Source organism: Rattus norvegicus, chromosome 14 (genome assembly GCF_021556685.1).
Source record: "Rattus norvegicus strain SHRSP/BbbUtx chromosome 14, alternate assembly SHRSP_T2T, whole genome shotgun sequence".
In the NCBI taxonomy this organism is placed as follows: Eukaryota; Metazoa; Chordata; class Mammalia; order Rodentia; family Muridae; genus Rattus; species Rattus norvegicus.
In genome coordinates this window covers 74,207,988-74,221,073 of record NC_141547.1, presented here as the reverse complement: position 1 = coordinate 74,221,073, position 13,086 = coordinate 74,207,988, and the positions used below count along the sequence as shown (strand labels likewise).

Here is a 13,086-nt window from a genome sequence, read left to right as displayed (position 1 = left end):
TTGCCTGTGTAGACAGGAAGTGAAAGAAAGAATGAGGGAACTGAGCAATGTGTGTAATCAGACCTGAGTCAGACATAGAGACAAGGATACAAGAGGAGATACAAGTAGGGGGTCAGATGCTGTAAGAAAGCCTGAAGATGACCCCACTGATGACAGTGCTGGTACATCATCTATCCTTGCTCCGATTCCACAACACTTTGTTTTCTCTTTCTCCCTAAAAGTAAATATTCTGTGGCCTCATGACATAAAGTCCAGCATCTTGCTAGACATTATCCCAAACACTTTTTGAAAATATCAAAGAAGCTACCAACCTCAGTTGAGACAGCATCACTGAATTTGAACTTATTAGATTCTATTGAAGGGTTTATATTCATAACGTACTATATTCTAGAGCCTGTGGTGAGCATTTGTCTGAATTAAAATGATTTAAGCCTCCTCCAAACTAGATATGGTTAAAGTATCAGTTATTGTCATCACAATGTTGTCTAACTAATCACTCTAAAACTCAGTGACTTAACTGTCAGTCATGTTTCCATCTGAGCAGGCATGTAGGACATTTCTGTCACCCTCTTGTGATTAATTTGGGACATAGTCATGAGTGTAGATGAAGAGCTCACATTAGCCTTCAGGCTATAAGGAAAGTTGCCCAGAGTGATGACAGAAAGCAGAGACAATAAGGACAGTGACACATTTTAAAGACTGGGTTCAAAATTGGCTCCTAGTGATATGCTCACAAGAGAATGAAGGAGAGGGTGAAGAGTTCAGGCCACTTGTGTAATCTACCAAGTCGGATACGGATTTGATATTTTAAGAAATTAATCTTAATACTGTATATTTTGATTATTTGTTCTTAACAACTTTTATTATATTTTATATCCTTATTATCTGCGTGAGAATTACATGGAATGTGTTTCGATCACATTTGCTCCTCTCCCCAGATTCCATTCAGATTGTCCCACCTCCACACCAACTTCATGTTCTTCTTTTTAAACTCATCAAATCTGATTTGTCTGATCCAGCTACTATTGAGTATGGACCTGCCCTGGTGTATGGTAGACCTACCATGGGTCACATTCTTAAAGAAAGCTGACCCTGCTCTCAGCAGTTATGAAATTCAAGAGATCCTCATTCCTATTTTTCTGATCCATGCTGAAATTTTCTCTCTGGCTTGAACTTTCTCAGAACTTTTTCATGCTACCATGTTACCTCAGGTATCATTTAATCTCTGTCAGATCAGAAATCCATGACACTGTCCTTATTTATTTATTTTTTTGGTTCTTTTTTTCGGAGCTGGGGACCGAACCCAGGGCCTTGCGCTTCCTAGGTAAGCGCTCTACCACTGAGCTAAATCCCCAGCCCTGACACTGTCCTTATTTTAAAGGATCCCGTAATTATGGAAACAAATGCAGCATGGAATAGTGACATCCATCAGGATGTCTCTACAGGACATTAGAGCTGCATAGGGCAAGGCTAACTCAGTTGTCAGAAAGAGCAGGGAAGGCTCCATGAACAGAGGTACGGAGGTCAGAGATGATCTTAAGGAAGAAGAGGTATTTTTAGGAAAGAAGAAGAATTTGATAAACTTCTAGTAGGTGTCCCTTAGTAATAGATAAAAGTCAGTTACAAGGGGTAAATAATAGTCTTAATAGGCATAAAATCATAGTTACAGAAACAGTAAGAAGAGAGGTAGACATCATTAAAAACCACAGTGAAACAGGATCTGAAGGAAGACGGAGATGTTACCATAAGGTGTGTACAACTCTGGACAAATGCATAGATGGCTAAATGGGCAATGGGCAAGTACGTGTATGATTAAATGGGCAATTGTACCTCCCCACTTCCACACACACACAGCCCCTGAACACATACATGCATGCTAGCACATTAACTGTCCTGCACTCTCAGCATAGATATTTTTAGGAGAAAAAAAACATGGAAGCAATTTCAGCCACTTTCTCTAATTGCTCACCTGATGGCCCAGTGGGATAGGATTTCTGCAAGGATGTCACACACAGTAAAATTCATCCTATGACCTCTGATCCTTATATTTTCTCTTCATTTTTCAGGTGTGCTTTTTACTTCCTCACAGAAACCTCCATTTCCAATATCTCTAGGTTCATTTGGTCACCTGTATAGAAGACTACCTCCAGGTGGCTGTACCTTGAGGTCCAGCCAATTTAGGATGTAGCAATCACACCATAAGACATGTCACTACTCTGCTCAGCCCTGGTAAGTCACTGCACTGAAACAATGAGACTTTCCACCTTTCCTGAGCCTATTTTATGTGCCACTGTGATACTGTTCATGTTATCCATCTTATCTCAAATGTTTCTCAGAGCCTCAGAAAAAAAGTGGGAGAATTCATCTAAAGAACACAAACCAAAAACAAATAAACAACAACAGCAATGACAACAACAAACAAACAAATTCAAAACCAGCAAAAATGTAAGAGAATGGATCTTGTTCAATAAATAGTGAACTGTTTCTGATTCTGAAGCTGCAATCCTTGACCTAGACCAGACCCATTCCCAAGATTGGCAAGAATGTGAGGTCAGGAAAAGGCTGCTATGAATGCATTCAGTCCTGATTAGAAATAAAAATGTAGAGCTTTAGCATCCCTTCCCATCTGGTCAATGTCTATTGGATACCATTGTGATAAAAGGTCTTCCTTCAGTCAAGGGGACTTCAGTCTCTGAAGAGCCATCTCCCAGAGCAGGCTGCAGTTGTGAGCCATTAATTACAAGCCTGCCATGCATAGAAGATGAGCATGCAGTCCATCTGGCTAAGGGGATCATTGGCTATTTGGTAGGACACCAAAGGTATCAATGACCAACTACCCCCTGAACTCTCTACACCAAAGTTTAATAATCCCATGTATATTTGGTCATCATGTTACAGCAACTTGGAAATGATACCTCCATAAAGCCCATAAAGTAGTAAGTAGAAGTGTCTACCCTTTTGACTGACATAATATTGTAGTCTACAAACGTGTTTGCCCACACTCATAGCTATCCTGGGATGCATGTGGACCGTGGGTTGCAGGCTGTCAGTTAATCAAGCCTCAAAGGCTTCCTTCGGAGGTTGGTACATCCTGTAGCCATTAGAAGATATTTATTGAAAGATTTGTATTCACTAAATGCATGCCCTTAGAGGAAAAAATATAGTCTAAGCACTTCCTCTCTTTTGCTTCTTGGCCAACCACATGTGGCTTTTCTCTGCCACAAGCACAGTGAAATGAGTGTAAAACCAATTGCAGCAACCAACCATGGACTGAAACTTTCAAAAGTGTAAGGCAAATAAGCCTCAGTTTTGTGTAGTGTGAGCATCTTGGGTATATCTCAAATATATTTTCCAGCTATAGTATCAAGAAGCTGAGTATAGTAGCAAGAAGTTATCATTTCTGGTGCCTTTTCTCCCAACAGAGAAGGACAAAGGACTATAGAACAAAAGAACAATACATACTGTTGTCATGAAGGCAGTGTTTCTTAATCCACATGCTTAATATATTTGAGCTCCATGCTTGATTTCCCCTCTGTGACCTTGAACGACTTAACCTAAGCTAAGGTCTATCACTTGATGGCTGTAGTGTGTTCATAATGTGGCCGCATAAAACCTCAGACTGTGACTTTATTCGGAATAAGGATCAGTTCATAAATAGTTAAGATAATTTCCTGATGAAATCATTCCATATTTAAGGTATTCCTAAATTTTACAATGAATGATAACTGAGAGACACACAGAGGAAATGACCTTTCAAAGACTGGCAGGGGTCAAAGCATAGCCTCAAACCAAGAAATCTTTCCAGGAAATCCTGAGAAACCAAAAGAGAGGCATAGAACATACCATTCTGAGCTGCTAGAAGGATGTTACATTCCAATGTCATTCCTTTTGACTTGTGGCCCCCACCAGAGTGAAATAATACATTTATGATGCTATAGATGGATTTAAGTGGTAGAGTGCTTGTGTAACATATTCAAGACTCCAATTTTGATTTCCCAGAACCACCTAAATGACAAAATGTTTGTTATTTAAAACTATTTGATTTGTACTCATTCACTGACACTCCAAGTAACTGTGTGATAACCCTGTAAATTGATGGGGAATAATTAAGCCAATATAAATAAAATATGTAGGATAAGTTCAGCACATAATAGGCATGATAAATTTCTGCTCTTGTAAGCAGTAGAGTTATATTTACACAGGCACACCTAGAGGCTGTGCAATATTGTCTGTTGTTGACTGTGAATCTACACTTGTGTAATCAGAATATATGTGTTGGCCTAGGAACCTATACATGATTCCACTCTGGATAAGAAGAGCATACATGGACTTCAGCTTTGCAGAAATTGTCCATTCTTATCATGGTTTGTAATGGATTGATAATGGTACTGTTCTTTTAAGACTACTCATCGAATATAGAACCTAAAACTCCAATCAAAATAGCCTCTGTCTAAATTCAATTCTGAACACAGATGCAAAGAATATGAGGATCTGGGTGGTCTCTATAGAGAGTTCCTGAACTTGAGTGAACTTAAACATCTTGCCTTATCCTTTGCAACCACTAAGTCTGTGTGTCATTCATATGTAATGCCAATCAGCAATGCATGTTACAAAGAGAGCCCCACGTCCTTGATTCCACATGCTATAGTTGGCCTGATGGATTCTTCTAACGATGGAAGCCAGAGTAAGGGAGATCTGTGAGCAGGTTCAAGAGCAGAAGAGGTTGCTTTGGGACACCATCCTGCTCCTTCCTGTCTGCCAAACAGCAGTTGCCTTGCTCCCCTCCCAAAGTGCTTGAGATTCTTTAGGTAAACTCACTTATTGGCAGTAATAAAGGTTTCAATTCAAACCCTCTTTTGGGTAAAGTGATTCAGAGTGAGAAGTGTTATGTTTGAATTTTTTCTCACTATGAAATCCAGATTTTGCATGGCTATAATGTTTCCTTTTCAGGAAAGTTAGTGGGGCCAACATTTAAGTTCAGCTGTCCCTCAGACTCTATCCTGTCTCTTCAGTGCCCCCTCCCTCTGCCTTTCTCTTCCTTATCTTCTTTCACTTACACTCAACCACTGCAGGAAAGTTAAAGGATCATTTTTACCCCAGAATTCAAGGAGTTTCTTCATTCTGTTTTGAATGTGCTCAGAGGCACTCAAGCATTTTTACTTTATATTTTATTTTATATTTACAAAATTGGTATCATACACTCCATCAGGCATTGGGCTCCTCTGGGCTCTTTCCAGAAAATTAAAAGCATAAATTAAATATAAATGGCCAAAGCCACAGAACAAGCAAAGCCTTCTTAGTGTCCACAGAGAGAAGTTCTATTACCTCCACTTGCCACAGAGGGGAGGGAAGTTACCTGGGATTCTTGCTCTCTTGAAGGTGTGTATTTTATGACAGGTCCCCATTCACCACCCTGCTTTCCCTGAGGAGTTCTTAGATGCTTGATTTTCTTGGCTGCAGCTGAACTGGCAGCCAGGGGTTAGCACATTCTTGGGACCCCTGGGGCAGATACACTGCAGTTCTAGCAAGTAATTACACTCCCTTTAAACTCTGATGCTGGATCTTAATTTCACCTCAGTGTTCATGGTAAAAGAGGTACTCTCAGGCGAAAGTAAGCTTGCATTCAGGAAGAAATGTTCACTTAATGACATCGTCTTTATTCACAGAAATTTCACCCTCTGATCACAAGAAAGCACATTTGAAATAAGCAAATCTCTTCCAGGTTGCTTTTCTATTCTTTTGAGGACAAAACAGGTAGACCAACACAGATAAAGACACATTCTAGTTTCTCTCTCTTAGGAAGACTAGTGGTCTTTAGAACCAGAGATGCCCATTCAAACTTGCCCGTCAACTTCTGCTGCTGATAGTGGCTGCCTGTTTGGGAAAAGTGGAGACCACATGCAGATTCAACAGGAAGAAGTGTGATGGATGATTAATCACAGCTTCTTTTTTGGTGGGAGACAGGGATGTAACAGCACAGCTTGTCACACATTTCCCATCCCTGATGAAGACTAGATATTATTTATCCTTGTACCTTGTGTCTAGCATGGTGCCAGGTGCACAGAAAGTGAGGGCACCACCAATACGGGGCTAAACTCAATCACTCTAGGCCTTCAACATACTCTAAACAATGTGACCATCCACTACTGGAAAATGAAGGAAAAAGAAGAACTTGAGGGAGCTTCTAGGTTTATCCATGCCATATTTTTTCAGTTTCTCATCCATGGATCAACATTCATCATATTATATAAAAGTAATCACAAAGACTGTTTGTACTTGCTCTCTCTCCAAAGAACTAAGTAATGTTTGCCATCAGCTTCTGGCTGAAGCACATCTCTTAACTCTTAGCACCCCGACTTGACTCTGTCCCACTACATTAATTACACACACACAGGAATCTTTTCTCTGTTTTCTTTGTTGTTCAGAACTCCGCAGCCATTACCGTACTTCAGAGTTGAAGGAGTTTGCCTCAAATTACAGTTAACAGCGGGCTGCTTTACAGTAGCCCGAACCTTACTTTGTTCATCTGTTGTGGTTTTCAATAATAACCACCATCTGCTGAAAAGAGAAGTCTCCTTGATGAAGGATAAGGATTACACTTAATCTGTGGGCATAAGCACAAATATTTATAATTTAGTTAGGGATTATGCATGCTGGTTTAGTAAAGTGGTGGTTGGAGGTTCACCACCAAGATCCATGGCTTCATTAGCACTGGATATTTGCTAGGTTTTCATTACACGCATGGTTTCTTGCTTGTTTAGTAGGTCTTACATTCAATTATTGTTCTATTGGTTACAGCCAAGATACATGTACTCCATTGCATCCTTAGAGTGATCCTGTCTTTGCTGTGGTTCATATGTGTCATAGGTTAATAGGACTACTGTGTGCTTCTTGCCCTTGGAAGCTTGCATATCTCCTTCTGTTACCATGAAGGCTAGTCCTCAGGAAGGATGCTTTTATAGCAGATCCAACTGTGCTCCTCCAGGCCCTTTGTCCAAAGTAGTGCTTAATGACTTCAGCAATAGGTGATCACCTTCCCCTTCTGAAAGACAACCAAAGGAAGCAGCCATAGCCTATAATGTTTTGAGTCTCTTGAACAACCCTACCAAACAACTCAACAGACCATGTCTCATCCTTAGTGTTGGGGTTTTTGTTAGATATTCTCTGGATCCTGGGGCAAGGATGCTTCAGTTGGGAAAATTCCACGTAAACTATGTATGCATACATATCCTTCTCACTTTTTTTTTTTTTTTGGAGCTGGGGACCGAACCCAGGGCCTTGCGCTTCCTAGGCAAGCACTCTACCACTGAGCTAAATCCCCAACCCCGCATACACATCCTTCAATGCATTCTTTTTAGGTATATAAATAATTATATGATGTCTTGTGATTTTTCTGTACACCCTTCCAGTTATTTTACTCAATGTCCTCTATATTTGTCTCCCCCCTCCTTTCTAATCAAAACCCCTATTTCAACATTTTCTCCTTAAAAATCATTTCTACCTTGGTATTCCCATCTCTACTGTTTCTACCCAACCTCAACCCTTGGTTTCCTTTTCCTTTCCTGGTTTCTGTAGTTATTTAGGTGATAGACACACTCATATTTAAAGACTTGAAATGAAAAGCTATGAGTAAGAGGAAGCATGGCATATTTGTTGAGATAGCTCACTCAAGATGCTCTTTCCTGGTTCCGTCTGTTTACCTAAAATTTTCACGATTTCATTTGTTCGCCGCTGAATGCTATTCTATAGCATATATACACCACACTCTCATAGAAACATCAGATAGTCTCCATCAATAGAGTATCATCAACATGAGTGCCTAAATAAGACCTGAACAAAAATGACACCAACAGATGTGCTATAAGGATTGATGTACAGGGACCTCAACCATAAACAAAGAATCTTAGGCAACCGGATGATGCTGAGAGTAGAAGAAATGTTTCCCTCGGGGAACAGTCCTCCCATTTGATTATCCTTTTGTTTACTTCCTCTGATAGCAAAAAAGATGATCAGTGGTTTCCATTAATAAAATCCAGCTCAAAGTACCTATGTTTTGGGGAGGGAAGTGGAATTATTGCCTGTAGTGGGAAAATCACAGACACATTGTAGGAAAAACAATGGCAGAAAAATGTATCAGAACCTCCATAGCCATTGAGACTCACAAAAGAAATACTGTAAGGACCAAGAACTCCTTCCCCTATCTCTTTCATTTTGCTTCTTTCAAAATGTATTGGTTTCTGTTTATGTTTTGTTTTAATCTCTGCTTCTTGACCCATTCACTTTTCTAAGTGCATTTTATGTGGTATAATTTTTTTATGTTGTAATTAAACAAATAACATAATACAGTTAAAGTATTTAACAGTAGTAGGCTGATGTCATGTGGTCTACAAACAGTTATGTATAATCATTAATTTAATGTCTCTAGGTGAATACACACACACACACACATATACACATGCACGTACGTGCACACACACATACACCAGATTATACCAAAATTGCTAGGTTTTCTTCTTATATACTTCCCTTTTTAGGAATATATATATATATATATATATATATATATATATATATGAACAATTAGATGTCCAAATATAGAATATAGTATGCGGGACCATCATTGAACTATTTGCTTTAAAGTTCAGATGTTTTAGCTTCTGTGACATCACTCTAATATAATAACCATCTAGATAATCAGGACAGACTCCTGTGTCCTTGCAGATTGTGGGACAGGTCTGTGTATCCTTCTTTCAGTGTGTCTAGACTCTTTTTGCCCCTGAGACTTTCCTTTTCTGGTTTTTTCTTAGAGAGCCCCTTTCCAACTGGTATCTCTGTCCTTTGAATTGGTTAATCCCTCTAATCACTGCCTTCTCCTTCCAAAGAACTAATTTATCTTTTCAAAATGACTTACCATGTCCAATTCACTTTGAAAGCTATCTTTACGGGAGAAGTCCAGATCTGGGATGCTCCCCTCAGCAACTTGGGTTTACCACCCAAACCTAGATCTGCATATTTAAAATTCAGCTGAACATTAAAGCTATTACAGGAGCTTTCCAAATGGGCAAATATTTGCCTCAATTATTCTATTTACAATTCCCAAAATATTTCTTCTGTTGAAGTCTGTGTACAAGAAGTGGCTCCAAAACCATTTTTAAGGGAGTTTTGACATCAATGAAACGTTATGCTGGTAGGGCCAGTGAAGAGCTTGATTAATAAAGACCCTCAGTGTTTTCAAACACATATTCCAAGCAGCCTCATTTGAAGAAAACCACAAGCGGAGAATGCTTTGCTGCTCGGTAACAAGGGGGTTGTGTATTTCATTCCTGCTTACACAGTCCGCTTACTTTGGAGCTCGGGTAGGAAAGAAACATAGCCAGCAGAAATAAGGCTACATTCAGTGACCCTACCCTTCCACCGGTCGGCCTGATGGGAGGACGTTTTTACCCCCCTTTGCCACTGTTTTCTTAGTCTTTAACCTTTTAATACTTAATAACTCTGTGAAAGACCATCCTGAGAGAAGAGGGTGGTGACTTAGCATCTCAGTGAGCCAGGGACGGTGGATCCTGAGACTTCTAACTTCAGAGTTTCCAGGCAGCAGTGTTGGCATGCTGCACAGAAACGTAATTGAGCGTGTTCATGCTAATTACTTTGAAGTGCTTTCCTCTTTTCCGGTGCTTTACAAAAATACAGCAACTTAAATTGGCTCATTATTTCATATGTCTAAGATTCTACTCAGCTACTTAGAAGAGCCACGAACTGTAGGAATAAATTTAACACCATCCGATCAGCTCCCCACAAAGGGGAAAGGCTCATTAAAAAGTAGGCTTATAGGGAGGAGCATGTTGACAGTATAATTATAAAACCATGACTTGTGATAGTGAATATAATCACAAAATATCCTCATTACTTCCTCGCTTATCTTGAACCATTCATTTTGTGCACTATAAATATGGTAGGTGCATCCAGTTTTACATACACTCACATTTTGTTGTCTCAAAATTCCTACAAATACAAAGTCATTTTGCCTGAGAGGAGTTCAGTAACTTATATGAGACTGCACAGCTAATTAAGGAGGGAGATAGGTAGACACAGAGCTAAATCTTGCACAATGTCACTCGTGTTCACCATGTTATCAGAAGCAAGATGCCTGGCTTCCATTTGAGAGAACAAAAGATAAATGCCCTATAAATATGACCACCATTCTTGTTTTTATCATGAGTTGGGACTACCCTCAGTTTAACAGTTTAACACTTAAAAGAATAATTTCATCTCATTGACAGTAACAGTGGGTGCACATTTGTGTGTGTGTGTGTATGTGTGTGTGTGTGTTTGTGCATATGTGTGAATGCATATGTGTATATGTGTGGTTATATTGCAGGTGTATGTGTGAATGCATGTGTATGTGAACATACTCCTGTTCATGGGGTGGAATGCATATGTGTGTGTGTGTGTGTGTGTGTGTGTGTGTGTTTACTTTTGTTTCTATGTCCTTAGCTACTAAGAAATGTAGAAGGATAATTAAAGTAAAGAGAATTTTATCATTTTGCTCTGCTTTACAGGTCATTGCTCATCCTCTAAACAATAACATGTGGATATACTAAAATCCAGAATGGCTCACAACCTAACTGAGGGCTATCAAACAAGACAAAGGAGAAAGGAACAAAATCATTGGATTTTCCTGTGACTTTTCTTGCTCAGAGCACCATCACCTTATTTTAGAGGATGACAAAGAAGTCTACAGTTTGTGCAAACTCTTTCTCTCACCTCATCATTAATTAACTGGTCCACTGTGTGTCTACTCATGTGCTGTCTAACAAAATATCCCTTGAGTATACTGTTTAAAATGAGTCATTCTGTTCTCCATTGTGATTCAGGAATCCATGCAGGTGGATTCAATTCAAGGCTCTTCTTTGGTCCATGATAAGAAAGGTCTTAACCTGGATCATTCAAATAGCCTGAACTGTCCGGACAGGTATGCTACTCACCTTGTCTAAATATGGAAGATCCAAGACTACTGCCCTCAGTTTTGGAGTATTGAGCTAGACATTAGCAGCAATGTCTTTATCCACTCTACTTCATCCTTTTTTCTGCCCATGGTTTCTCTCAGCAGAAGGATGGAAAGAGTTTTCTCACATAGTGTATGAAGTCTCTTCAAACAACCCCTTTAAAAGCAATGCTTTAAAAGTCTCAGAAGTCTATTGCTCACACACTGCATGGATCCACACAAACTCTGACTTCAGAAAGCTTAAAGAAATGGACTCTATATTTCACAGTAGGGTTATGGGTAACAGCTGCTTATCCAGGAATAAAAGGAGACATACTTCTAGTGAATCGATGACATTGAATAAGCTTCTATAGAAATACCTTCATTGGCCCTTTGTTGCATAAATAGTAACACCAAACACTTCTGTGAGGCACTTCAGATGCTTTAGGATATAGGCTAACATTGAATGACTCTTTGTTCCATTAAAACCCTGCATTAGCTCACTCAAAAGTTCTCTCTTCCTCACTCCCCCTCTCTCCTGTTACACACACACACACACACACACACACACACACACGTGTGTGTGTGTGTGTGTGTGTGTGTGTGTGTGTGTGTGTGTGTGTCATGGTGGGACATGCTCAGTCCTTCCATTCTGTATCCTTGCTGCCAGTCCTGTGTCACTTTGGTGTTGGATATCTGATCGGTGCCTGGAAAATCAGAAGGTTCCCATTCCTCTGTTCATTGGCTCAAGCATGGTAAATCTCCCAGTAATTGCATTTAACAGTCTGGAAAGGATGTGTTTGTTTCCTTCAAGGTTACACATGAAAGACCAAAACAGCCTAAAACTTGCAAGCCCTTTTCACTACTGCATGGAGATAGTCTAGCAGAGAATGATACCAGTGGAGTGGGAAACAGGCAAGATGACAAAAGAGAAGAGATGTCCTAGACCTTCGGGAACATGTTGATCACATGAATCAATCTGCCTTATTTGGCTAAAATAGCATAATGAATTTTGTAAAACTAAAATAAACCATGAATTATAAACTATATCACTTTGTCTATGACTTCTATCCTTAAAAAACGCAGGACTCTAAAATATTATTTCAGAAACTTTCCACTCTTTTTATGTTGATTCATAACTGCCTGCCATTCAGCACCTTATTCCAGACTCAACTTCTCCTGACTTCAGGTATCTATGGTTGCACATAAGTCTTCAAGTTAAAATTAAGTCTTCAGTTCCTTGATTCTATTCTTAATGTGTCTCCTTGGCTGTTGTTTTTTACTGTTTTCTTATTGTAAGCAACCTTTCACACCTAGTACATCCTTTCCTAATATTAGAGTCTTTTAACTAAACCAAGAAGCTCTTGTCTAGCTGCCAGTCATGTAGACACAGACAAATTTCACACTTCTTCCAAACTCTATACATTTTTAAATTCCCTCTGAAACGCCCTCAAAAGTTTGCCTAAATAACTCTATATTATTAATTTTACATACCTTGTTGAAATATTTATTTTCTACTGGAAAGAATGTGAATTTTTAAAGCTGACCCAAATATTATAGTAGCCTGATATAATAAATCATAGTATCATAAAATTATTTATTTCTCCAAAAGTTTCAATGTGTTATGACCCGATCCTAGCAATTTAAAGCTACATATTATTGTTTGTCACTTAACCTGCTTCAGAGAATATAAAGAGAAATACCACTGATGAGTATAGAAAACCTTGAAGGCATAGCCATACAAGGAACCCTTAGCAAAACAGTCTTTAGTAAGAGCAAAAGCCAAGTGACATATTCTATAAATTATGAATATTGTGTTAACTTCCTTTATAAATTTTTAGCAAATTCTGAGCATAGTATAATAAAAGAACAAACCCTACCATCAGATATATACCTGATAATGTTCCCAGAGTATTTAATAAACAATTTAAGGAATCCAGGATCCTGTATCATAATATAATCCAACCACTATGACATTCCCCTCAAAGACAAATGGGAAATAAACCATAGTATTTTCATTATGTGTATTTATTCATAATACTGTGTATGAACTGAATTTTAATATGGAATGAAAATTTTTTATGTGTATAGATGTTCGGCCT

At 39.0% G+C, this 13,086-nt stretch overlaps 1 long non-coding RNA gene across 1 annotated transcript in view; it reads left to right on the top strand.

Annotated features, from left to right (window-relative positions):
• The window catches only part of LOC148001393 (uncharacterized), a 47,841-nt gene extending 35,808 nt beyond the window's left edge, over window positions 1-12,033 (top strand). The window contains exons 2-5 of the long non-coding RNA XR_015637078.1: window positions 2,067-2,229; window positions 2,337-2,445; window positions 4,285-4,364; window positions 10,560-12,033. This is a non-coding gene — a long non-coding RNA (uncharacterized LOC148001393). The remainder of the gene's footprint in view (window positions 1-2,066; window positions 2,230-2,336; window positions 2,446-4,284; window positions 4,365-10,559) is intronic.
• The last annotated feature ends 1,053 nt before the right edge of the window (window positions 12,034-13,086 follow it).